We start from the raw sequence: 13,640 nt of genomic DNA, 5'->3' as shown, positions 1-13,640 counted from the left end.
ATTTGTATTTTGATAAGATATAAATGTCTAATAGGATGATTAGCTCAGTGGGTAACATGACTTCCTAAGCATACAACAAGATTATTGGTTATTTCAACAAGAAAAAAAAAAAAGAAAAAAAAAAAGAAGAAAAAAATAAAAGATGACCAGGTAATTATCCTAGCAAGGTGACTAACTAGTCAATATGAAGTGGAGTGGCATTGAAGATCAAGTTAAACATTGAGGAATTGGATAAACACTAAGAAATAGCAGAATATTGGGCTATGAATACATTGTGAAACTGTTTTTCCTAAATACCAGGAACTTGAGGGAGGTTGAATACAACAAAGAAGTTACTTTTCCTCACTTGACATAACAGAAAAGCTCTCTATCCACGGAGTGAGGAGGTCATAATCTTCATCCCCATAGAATAAGGAAAGCACTTCTCTCATTTCCATGTTTGGACCAACATGAAGACAGCTCAAGACTCTATAGCTAGATATTATCTTATCACTGAAACAGTTATAAAAAAAAATGTTTATTGCATAGTTTGTAAGGGCACGAGTCGTAAAGAAACCATCCTATTGCCTGATGAGCATAAATCAAAAGCCCAATGAAACAATGAAAGAGTGTCTTACTTGATTAAGTAGTGAAATGGTGTAAGTGGAATGCCTTGTGAGAACGAATGGCTTTAGCTGCTTTCCTTGAAGGAATAAGCTATGAACCATTGATATGTTATTTGGGCCAAAAAACTAGCCCATGCACTAGCTAAAGTGCTTCAAAGGACGCAAAAATATATTGCTAAGAAAATAAGTGAAGAGGAAGGTAATAAAAGATCACACGAGATTAAAAGAATCCAAGGAGATAACTCAAAGCTAAGCAATTGCAAGAAAGATTCCATAAACTTTTATCAATTTATTTAGCTATTTTTGTAGAAAATTTGTTCCGGACACATCTTTATAATATTTATTTACATTTTAATATTTATAGTATAATATTTATAATTCATTTTACATGCATATTTGTAATTTTGTAATTAGTGGGTAGGTAGATAATTAAACATCAATAATATTTATTAATTTTTTGATAAATTAAAAAAAAAATTAATAGAAATTTCCGTAAAAATTTTAAAAGCTTCAAGAAAATTTTAAATTTTTTTTTATCAAAATTATGGATTTTTTGAGAAAATTGTAAAGAAATTAATATAGATATTAAATGAAAATTTCAAAAGAACTTTTATTAAGAATATCATAAATTTTGATGGAAATTTTGAAAATTTTATCTGTTTATATTTAAGATCAAAATATTTCTTCCATTCTTTGAAAATAAAAAAATTTCAGTAAAATTTTCCCCTTTTTTTTTTTCTTAAAAAAAATCCTTGGTTAACAATTAATTATTTATTTTATTAAATTTACATGTTTTAACTTTTAAGTTGACATATTGCCCCCAAAAAAAAAAAAAAAATTTGATAATTGGTCGTGGCATAAAGTTAAAAAGCTGTTTGAATATATTTTCTCACTAGCCTTGGATTTCAACATTTTTCTTGGAATTTTTTTCCTTAATCCTAGGCAGAATGTAGATTGATTTTTACATTCCCTGAGGTAAACCTGCTAAAAAGGAAAAAAAAAAAAAAAAAAAAAAAAAAAGGGGGTCAATTGCAATCTCTAACCCTCTAATTTGATTAAAAAAAAAAAAATTGCACTTTGGATTATCAAATTTGAAACATTACAATTTAATCTTTCAAATTTAATTTGTTACATCTTGACCTGATTTTATTTATTTATGTTTTTGTTTCTAATAGTTAACAATGATTGTTTTTTAATTAGCAATGTTATAGATTCTATCCTATTTGATCGACATTAAAAATTTAAAATGTAATTTGATTCAATTTGTTGCAATTTAAATATTTTAATTTTAATTTTTATTGCAATTTACACATCTTAATGTTATAAATTTGCATTTTGTACCTTATAATTAGATTTAGGATTAACAATAACCATTAGCCAAAATTTTTTATTAGATCTAAATGAAATAAGTTAAAATTTGAGGATTTAAATTAGAATAATGTGAAAGCTCAAAATACGATTTTTTCAAACTAAAAAAGTATTAATTTGCAACTAATCTACAGAATAAACGAATATGTTGCGCTCTTGATTTGCATATGCCTGGTGCCATACAACCCTTGAAAAGCCTGGACAGCTTGTAAACAGGTCCCAAACCAATAAAGATGGTTGTACCACAGTGATGCTACCTCTGAATATGCTAAATAGTTGTTGATCCCTAACATGTGCACTGCAATTTAGTACGTTTTAGAAAATTTAAAACTTGAAATTTAAATTATTCAAATATTAATTTTTTGACTAATGGTAATTCTACTTTACTAACATTAAAATGAAATTTAGTTGAATTCGTTGTAATACATATTTTTAGTTTCATAAAATTAAATTTTAGTATTCTCATTAGAGAAATTATTTAGTACATGCCTCGTTTATTGGCTCGTCCAATCAAAAACGGTTAATTTATTAAAATTTTATAATACATCCACATAATTAAAATTCAAAATTGATAATTTTTACTAATAAATCAATTTGCTTAATATTATCTTATTAACATATTCCACTTCCTTATAAAGAATTTTTATTTAAAAAATATTTTCTAGTAAGGACTCAAAAATATTTTCTAATAAGGACTCCTTTATTTCAACCAAAACATTTTGCTATCCAAAAATAAATAAATAAATAAAATTTTAAAAATAAACAATCACATTAATAAAAGAAAAAAGAAGTTAAAAGCAAATAGAAAATATATATGTATTAAAACTAAACATTTTAAAAAGAAAAAATGGCATTAAAAAAATTGAAATTAAATAAGTATAATTATATGTTTGCATAGGTAAATTATATGTTTTTTTTTTTTTAAATAATTGAACTTTGTGTACGATATAAATGCCCACGTAGCATATATATATATATATATATAATTTTTCTACTATGTGTATGTATGCAAGAATTTAATTTACGGATATAAATTAGGCAATATGTTGTTTGAAATAAACATTTACTAGTTAAAACTTGCAAAGGTATGCACCATAAAAAATTAACATATATATAGAGACACACACAAACGCTTAAGTTAATTTTATTTTAGATATGTAAGCATTATTATATACAGAATACACATGTATAATTGTTTTTGTTACATAAAATAAAATTTTTTATAGATATTTTCCAAATGTTTTTTAATTTTTGTTTTTAACATATTTCTTTCCTTTGACATATTTTTGCTTTTATTGTATTGTTTCTTTTAAAAGTATTTAAATTTAAACAAAGAGTATTCGTTATAAAGAAATTGAATATGTTAAACATGTCAATATTAAGCATATTGATTTATTAGTAAAAAATTATCAATTTTAGATTGATTATATGAATGTGTAAAGATGATGTGTTATGTAATCAATGTGTAAAGATGATGTGTTATGTCTTAATGAATTAGCAATTTTTAATTGGATAGTCCTATAATTGAGGTGGTAAGTCCATCCTACAAAATAATTTCTTCTAATTCAAGCTTTACATTTAGTGTGCATTTGGGGTTGCTTTTAAACCCACACTTTTGGATTATGGAAGAATTTTTTATTAAATATAGTGTTTGTAAAATATATATATTTTTTAGATTCTTTAATAATTTACTCCCTCCAAATGCTAGAATTTGAGAAGTAGTCAAAAATAGCTTAGTAGAGTCTCCTTATGGTATAATCAAGATTTTAAAATTAAAATTACTATTATATCTTTTAACTAATAATAAAATTCATATAGTAATTATTTATGTATATATATGTCCAACGAAGAAATATATGCAATTAAGGCTTAGTTTATTTAGTAGAATTAAGGCTATCCCATATAGCACAAAAGTTATATATATTAAGGTCTATAAGACAAAACAATCCAATGACAAAATATTATATGAATGTATGAAGAAATAATTGAATAGTAGGAAGGCTTAAAAACAATCCAATGACTTTGTGGATTGTTATCTATATAGTGCAAAAGTTAGGATTTTTAATCTATTTGGTACAAATGTTACTAATAAGCATTAAACCTAAAATTTGATCACCAATAATTTTATCTAAATTTTCATTTATTAAATGTTGTTCTGTCTAAAAGACTTTTCACAAGTAGACACTCACCTTGATAGCTTTTATTCATTTTTTTTTTAGCTTTTATTCATTTTTTTTTCCACATTAGTTTGACAGAGCTTTTAAATAGACAATTGAAAATGTTTTTCTAAATGACTATTATTTTTATAATGTGATATACAAAAAATAGACAATTGAAAATGTTTTTCTAAATGACTATTATTTTTATAATGTGATATACAAAATTTCACAATGGACAAAACAATTGGAGAAGCTTTAATAATATCATATATCCTTATCTAAATGGGAAAACTTTGTTGGCCAAGCTTTTCCATTAGGAACACCATTACATGATAAGAGCTTAAGTATATGTCAAACAAATTCTTAAAGTATATTTGGATTGCAAGATATGTGCAAGCAAAATAATTGTTGTAATATCCTACCTCCACTGTCGGATTTGTCACTCTCTGCCAGGAGGTCACCTTTTTTCTTGTCTGAGCACGCTTAATTTCAAAATTCTTGCCAACCCTGAAGCTATCCACTTTGAAAAAGTCTTGATGTTAAGAAAGTGACTATCATTATATTTGAATCATTCTCCATATCTCATCTAGACGATGTGGAATTAAACACTAAATAGTCTCCCAGTATCTCTTGCACCCATTCATACTAGTCGTCACATTTGTTGAACATAACTAGATTTGAATGGATTGAACCATTCTAAGTTGACAACAACCTATCTCTAAAAGCATTGCCCCATGACATTAGTTTCACTAACACAACTAAGCAACGACAACATACAAACTATTGAAAACAAATCACATTACCACTAACAAAGCCATAAATGCATCCCAAACTTAAGTAAACATCACTAATAAAAATACAATTTCAGCTTCGAAATAAGTTTACTAAGTTCTCCAAGATTCAAGTACAAGTCTCCAACTACAAATTCTAATCACTACAATGAGAAAGAAATCCAAATATAAAAAAACAGAGAAACTAATATACAGAATCTTTGCTTTTAGGCTATCACCACAAAAGAACTACTTACTGAACGCTCGGTAATACATGGGGTGAGAGGAAAGGTAAGTGGTGTGGATATAAGATTCAATGTGCGGGATTAAATACTCACCTAAATCGAAGGTAAGATTCTTATTAGAAGAACATGTCAAATGAATTTCTGAGAGTCTAAAATTTAACCATTTAACCACCTTTCTCTTAACTTTCCAAAATCTTGAGAATTAGTTTTGTTAATAAAAAAGTACTTAAATTAAAAATATGGAAACAGTAATTCCCCCCCCCCCCCCCCCCAAAAAAAAAAAAAAAAACTTTGATGTTATGTATGAACTAAAACGGAGGCTTAAAAGTTAAAATGTAGTTAATAAATTTGCAGCCTAAGAATTGATAAAAAAATTGTTATTGTCTCCCATATGCCATGTGCCAATATAATTATTTACTGGCAAAAGGATTAACTTTTATATATTAGGTTTTGCTTTTAAAAGGTAAATTCTTAGAAAAAGGAAAAAAAATGGAAAAGAAAATTAAAGAGAGTTTAAAAAGTTAAAACATGATTAAATGCATCTATCTATTAATTGCCATGAGAGCAATAATTAAGTAGTTATATCCTATTTGATGAAAAATAACAAAACTTAATTGTTAAACTTTGGAAAAGATATAAAAAAAAATTATAAATATTTAAAATCTGAAATGTTTACTAAAATTATTACTTGTCTAGTAACAAATACTCCATGATGAATCCTGTAACTATTGTATTTTTAGTTAAATTAATTTTGATATACTAATAGTTTCTTTTTATCCTTCCCTCTCTCTCTCTCTCTCTCTCTCTCTCTCTCTCTTTCTCTCTCTCTCTCTCTCTATATATATATATATATATGTGTGTGTGTGTGTGTGTGTGTGTATAAGATAAAGGTTTAATCAACTATTTGCCTTACTTTATGATTGATTGTATAAGGGTAGATAAAGGTCTAATCGACTATTTACCTTACTTTATGATTGACTATATAAGGGTAGGATTGATAAACCATATATAGCAATATTAATTTACAATATTTATCTTTATTTTTATTTTTTAAGGTTAAAACCTAGCAAGAGAAAATAAACTAACAATAGTTGTATGGCTTTTAAAGGGCCCTCTCCTCTTTTCTATTACTAGTTTGAGTTTCCTTGTCAGAATTTAGTTTTTTTCAAGATTTTATTGCAATGTTGTTAGCTACCCTAATGTAGTTAAGCGGTCCAACCAGTTTTGTATTCTTTTTTTATGAAGGACTATTCATCAAATTATGCATTTACCTCAATATTTGAATGGTTCGTTACAACTCCAATAACAATAATACTTTAACAACTTCAAAGGGCCATGTAATTATTAATATAAAATTCTTAACCTTACATACCAAGATATTAATTCATCATACATAGAACTATAGGTTACAAGTCCAAGACCAACAATACTACTTAACCTCAAAATAGTACATAAATAAATCCAATTAAATTTTTGGTATAAGTCATAATCAACCTCCATACAGAAATGAGTTAATCGCTAAATAAAAATAGTAAAACATCAAATACAACAACATCACATTCAACTTCTACCACAACACTGCTCTGAAAATCCAGATGGGCTCACTTCATTCCCCTAAAAGTGGTATCACCCTACTATTTATGGAGTTTGGAAATTGAAAGGCGAGTAGTAGTACAAATACTAAGTGAGGGGTTTTTGATACTCACACCAAAATATATAGTCTTGAAACATCAAATAATATACAAGTGTATATAACCATTATGTGAGATGCAATGCTCATGCTACAGAGTTAAGGTTTTGGTAAAATAAGAAAATCCTAACTACTTGGCATATAACACATATAGAGAACAAATCAATATATGTTTCTCCTAAGCAAATCATTTACCTAATACACATGTCAATAACAAGTCATGACATGATAAGGGGAAAACTATTGTCACATACAAAGAATAAGTGATAGTATGTAAGGCACGTATAACCAAATCTCATTTCAACTACATGATAGAGATGCTTGACATCAAATAGGAGGAAAATGCCTATATTGTAAACAATATTATCAGAAATCATCATACGTTAACCTTCAACTCTGACATTTGTGAACTGGTCATACTTTAAGCTTCAACTCCAACATTTGTGGACTAAACTATACCCAAATATCATATTTGTTTGTCTTCAGATGATGATTAGTCCTATAGCCATAGAACAGCTTTGCTTGTCTCCTTAGGTGATCAATTTGAGGCCATAGAACAGCTTTATTTCTAGTCCTCAGGTTGGTCAGATTAAGTTTAGAGATCAAAAACAAATTCCATATGATATAATTGAATCATAATCAATCATTTTCATAACCAATCATATTTATATCCATATGCCCTCAATCCTATTCTAGGGTTCAAATTCTTGTTTAAAAAATAGTTTTTTAAAATTAGGCCATGCACTTTGCGAATCCATTTAGAAATCTTTTTGATAAAAATTGACTCATGTTGTAACAACCCATACAAAAATACCCCTGTTGTACAATTTAACAAGGTTTGACCAAGTTTGACCTAGTAAACAATATGTTAGGCCAAAGTTGACTTTTTCTATGGAGAAGATTTTTGGTTTGACTAATGTACCATTGTGTAAAGCTTTTCGATACAAGTTCATAGATTGGCGGCATGCCAAATTCTGAGTTACGGATAAAAAGTTATGGTTATGTAAAGTTTTAATATCAGTGTCCAAACTAGTTCCAAATTTTCATCTGTTAGTGACCCAAGGCTTTCAAAATACCCATTTCATCACCCAAACCCAAGAAATTTCTCTCCAAACCCACGGACCCGAACTGGGATTGTTTCGAACCCATTTTATGCCTAACCAAGTCATTGTTGTTTTGCCCGATTCCGACTATCCTCCTTATGCATGCACTAGAAACCCTCCTTACCCACCTTGAGATCACCACGAGGACAAATTTCAGGCCAAACCATCGACGGACAAGCCGGGATCGGCCGTTTGAAGTCGGCGGCAGCCGTTTGGCATTTTCTGGCAGTTTGGCTGTTTTTCGGTCATTTCAGGAAAATGCATAGACCTTTCCCACCATTTTTAGACTTTTTAAGCTCATTTCCATGATTATTTTGCCCAGATTCCTCACCGTTTGAGAGATACAACAATGGGAGTTCGGCTAAAGCTTCAACCGAGTTTTCCGGCCACCAGAGGAACCTTTGGACCAAGGTGAGGATACTGATAGGTTCTTTGTCTCTTGGGCTTTCCATTAATATAAAGTTGGTAAATTTTGGATGTCTTTAGATAATATTTCCATTTTTGGGTTAATTAGTTAAATTTTGGATAAATTTGGACTGTGTTTGGACAAAATTGGTCAAATTGGTTAAAATTGGAGTTGGATTAGTGAAATTAGATATTATTAGATATTATTAGGACTTATTAGAAGGTTCAATTTTGAAAGATTAGCCTTTGAATGAAAAGCCCCAATTTTGGGTACCGGGTTCTAAGGGTATGCAGTATAATTGGACCGTTCGGTGTCCAATTTATGAAACTTTTTTAGTGGTATAAATTATTTTAAGACATTTGGTTCATACAAGTGTCTTTAGTTTAGTTATTGGAGCCTGAGAAATATTTTATTTATATTACAGATACTTGTATTGAGTCTAGAGACGGTCCTACAGTGGAGCAGGAGTGAGCATCTGTAGTATTGTGAGTAGTTATATCATTTTTTAAATATTTTGGGTATATAGTATAGTATATATGTGCTTCGAATATTTTACGTATATACCATTTGATTGATATGTTTGGTTTATGCATATATAATATTTGATTTTACTTATATGTGTCACCATTTTATGTGACGTTTGACAATATTTTAAACGGTTTTCCATTTTAATGAGTTCATAAATAGATGTGGTATTTAAATATCTTGATAATTGAATTGAGGTTTTAAATCATTTCGGAAAATAATTGATTTGAGAAAGCAGATTGAAAATTATATGATATTAAGCATGTTCAAATACGTTATAATTTTATGTGCTTAAAATTGGCTTATGGTAAATATATTTCGCTATCATATTTCTGGTTTTAGCATAAAATAATGATTTGAAATTTTGAAATATTTAAACAAACGGTTGAGTTTGAATATTAAATTATGATTTATGATACAGTATCGATTGGAAAAGTATGAACTCATAAGATTGTTTTATGGATACTGTATTATTTATTTTTAATTGATGTACCATATAGTACCAGTATTTCATATCAGTATTATATTACAGCGTGCTGGGTTTGCCAAGGTACCATGAGGTTGGGTTCAGTCCACAGGTTATTTATTGCCATGGATTATGAGGTTGGGTTTATCCCACAGGTTTATTATTGCCACGATATCATGAAGTTTGGTTTATCCCACAGCTTTATTATTGCCACGGTATCATGAGGTGGGGTTCATCTCATAAGTTATTTATTGTCACAGACCATGAGATTGGGTATGTCCCAACGGTTTACTATTTCTACAATGCCTTTCGTATATTAAGAATCGTGGGGTGGGTAAATTCCACAGTTTACAGTTTGTTACATCGAATAGTACATTGTATACGCTTGAGTATATTGTTGGTTTTCAAATATTGTGGTTATTATTGTGCTTTCATATTTATTTTGTGGAACTGCAGTTATAATATTTTATGCTCAATATTTATATCTTGATTAAGACATTTTATAATATTATAATGATTGTTCACTTTATACTTTTGAACATCGATTTTATGATATTAAACTGGGGTACAAATTTGAATTTTGTGAAATGATTTTTAAACAAAGAACTTTTCAAATGAGTGGAACGAGTGGTCTTGAGAGAAATATTTTTTTATGGAAATAAATTATTATTTTTCTATTATATTATGCTAGTCACTGAAATTACTTTATCTCACATTTTATTTGTTTTAAATTTATTCCCCTAGGCCCAGACAATTAGTAGCAGTCTACCTCAGGCATCGGTTGCCAATTCGTTCTTTTCACAGCAGCAGCTGTACCTATCTTTCTTTGTCCATCTTTATCTTTCTAGACTTATTTATTATTTATTTGTACTTCTAAATTTTGCAAATATTCTTAGAATGCTCTGATATAAATATTGGACTTCGTAGAGACCATATTACTTATTTATGTAGTTATGGCCCGTGGTACAATAGGTCGATTGTAGACTTTGTGCTGTTGTGGATTTAATTATATTTATATATTGAGGTATTATTAATAATGTATGTGTTCGTTGTATACGTTTTAAGTGAGGTTCTATTTGATATCATCTAGGGATTGTCCAGTAGGATTTTATTAGGCAGGACCACCCGAAAGATTCTGGGAGGGTTTTCGTGGCGGATCCTATCACATGTGCTATTCTCAATGCATGCTATGCAGGTACTGTACATATAAAACAATTCGAATTAATTTAGAACACATTATATTCAAAGTAACCTTACTTAAGTATATAAATAGTAAATGTTATTCACAAACTGAACATCAAAAAGTATATTTAAAAATTAATACAAATCATATATCAATTCTAAATCTCATGCTCATGAACACATAAATGGAGTACATGCCTCCATATACATATATTTTGAAAAATAGTTAAGGTCTAAATAATGCTCACTCATAGTACAATCTGGATCTCCAATCAAATTTACTCTTTCCCAGTCACGTGGTGGTGCTCCTTCATCTGTATAACACTGATACTTTATTTAAAACCCAATCATTAATTCTTAGTCCAAAACCACTTAACAGTAGTGAAGTGAACCATATATACTCCTTTATTTCTTTACAAGTTATTAACTTAACCATATGTTATCTCATTTAATCTACAGTTTCTCTTCCTATTAAATTTCCAAAATTTGGAAATTTTGGTACTTACAAATTTATTGTCACTTTTATCACCAACAATAACAACTACCAATCATAAAATTAATCCCGTAACACTTCAATTCAAATTACAATATTTAGTAAAATTTAAAACTTGCAGTCCAAAAACCGTAGCTTGACTTCTAAGAAATATATTTAAAGGTGCACAAAGAATCATAAACACCTCCTCTGAAAGCTTGTCTTAAAAATTAATCATTTTAAACCCCAAATACCTTATAAAATAAGTCAAAAAGTTCTCAATCAAACAAAAAATCAATTTCTTAACCTTTTTAAAATAAATTACTTACAATTTTCTTCCAAAAATAAAAAGATCAAAGCTTAACCTTAAAGGCATTTTTGAATTTTTCCAAAAGTCTTTCAAAAGCTTAGAAGAAATCAAATCTTAACCTTTAGGAAATAGAATTTTAAAGTCCAGTAAGTCTTCAATTACCTTAAGAGAATTTATTTACGTAGCCTTAACTCCCAAAATAGAGTTTAAAAGTCCTTTTTACTTTAATAGATCCAAAACCAAAATCAAATAATTTCTTTTGAACTCTCATTAAAGATATTAGTTCCTTCCCTTAACTATCAATTAACACATTGCCTCTCACTACAAGTTCTAGGCATCTTTAAATTAATCTTTTAACCAAACATATCTAAATTGATAACCAAAATAATCATGCTCAAATTCATTTTACTCATCTCACACCATAGTCCTTTTTCAACCAATTGCCCTTAATATGCTCAAATACCCAATTTAATCAATTCCAACCCAAGTTTTAGAGTTGAGTAGAATTCATGGTGCTTAGCTAGTTAAACAAGTTCTCCTTTTTTTTTCTTTTTCTTTTTTTCAAACTTCCCAAACCTATATAGAAATTTGAAAACTCAACTTTCATTTCCACATAAACAGTCTAAAAGATAAACAAGGTATAATGAGTATATAATTGGTACAAATCAAAGGAGGAAAGCTTAGTAGAGCAAAGATATATCTTTCAAATACGAACCAATGCACATATTTAAAACTAAAAATCAATACACAGACACTATCTTGATAAGGTACTAAAATTTCAAATCAGGATTCTCTTTCAAGATTGCAAAGTTAGGGTAAAACCAACTCAAATCTTGGGAAGAAAAAATATAAAGAAAATTCGAACATTGCTTTTGCCTTAAGTAAGATTTAACATGCTTAACTTTCATTCAGGGATTAAAAATCTAAAACCAATTTACAACACAATTATCAATTAAACAAGCCATATATTGAAAACAAAAGCAAAACTTAGGAGATTTAAAAGAAGTTTTCTTGAAGGTCCATGGCCAAGCTCTCAAATTAAACAAAGTTTATCCAACCAAAATTTAATACTCTTATCAAATGCTTAAAAGAAGTAATAAACAAAAGTCCAAAATTTGCATTTAAACTCTAGTAACGCCTGAATTGTCTGACAATCTCGATGGACCATCTTCTCATCCAAAATTTTTAAAAAAAAAAAAACTATAAAAAGTTTACTTTAAATGCAAGAATGCACATATCCAACGAATTAAGTGAGACTTCAAACCAAGGGTAAAGAAGATTTAGTGGAAATATGCAAAGCAAATAAAAAAAACATTATCAAAGACACTAAAAGTAAAGGTTTAAATTCGATTAGTAAAAATATTCAAATCAAACTTTAAAATCATTAAAGAAAACTTTAAGAGGAAATAGCACTTCTCAAAAAATTAAACATGCAAACAATTTTAAACTTGAACTTTGCTCACTCGAACTTCAAGAACATAAATCAATTCACAACCTTAAGTAGTGCCAAGCTAAAAGTTAAAAATCTATTATAACATGCTCGGTTGCACATGCTAAAAAATGAAGTGATCACTTCTTCAAACAAAAGTCATAAATAAGAATATTTAAGCAAAAAAAAAAAAAAAAGAAAGTCATATAAGAATATATTAGTTAAAAATCAAGATATTACACAAGTTCCATAAATAAAATATAAAAATTTTGGTATTTACATATACAAGATCAAAGAGAACTAGGAAAGGAACTTCAAGTGGGCTCTCGTTGTTTTTGGTGGTAACATGCCTCACCATCCCAAGTTCCATTTTAAACCTTTAGCCAAAGCACAAGAACTCAACATTCAATTTTCAAGATCAAGGTTGTAAAGACATGATTATAAAATTTTAAATACAAAAGCAAGGAAAAACATATATAGAAAAGAAGGAAAAGAATTTGAAATAAGGCAACCAAAAAAAAAAAAAAAAAAACACCCTAATCCTAGGCCTTTCTTAAACTAGGTTACTACAAGTTCTTATAACCTCAAGAACAAAAACTATTAGATCTTTACATGCAAAGTAACATTGAGAATTTAATAGCAATTAACCCCACCATACTTGATAATTAAACCTTGCATCTTAAAAAAACAAAAGACTAAAGACCTGCATGCACATTCTAAAACTCAAAGCATTCACAACTAATCCAAAAAGTGTTTCAAAACTGGATACAAACCAATATGCATCAAGAGCAAAGGTAAGAATCACTATATTTGAAATTTAAAAACAAGCTAGGCAAACATTTACAAAGATTCAGAGTAAAATATCAAAGAAAAATCGCGTTGAAGCTTCCCTCATTGTTGGGTTTATCAA

The sequence above is a fragment of the Ziziphus jujuba genome, chromosome 8, assembly GCF_031755915.1.
Source record: "Ziziphus jujuba cultivar Dongzao chromosome 8, ASM3175591v1".
In the NCBI taxonomy this organism is placed as follows: Eukaryota; Viridiplantae; Streptophyta; class Magnoliopsida; order Rosales; family Rhamnaceae; genus Ziziphus; species Ziziphus jujuba.
Note: the sequence above shows the minus strand (reverse complement) of the source record.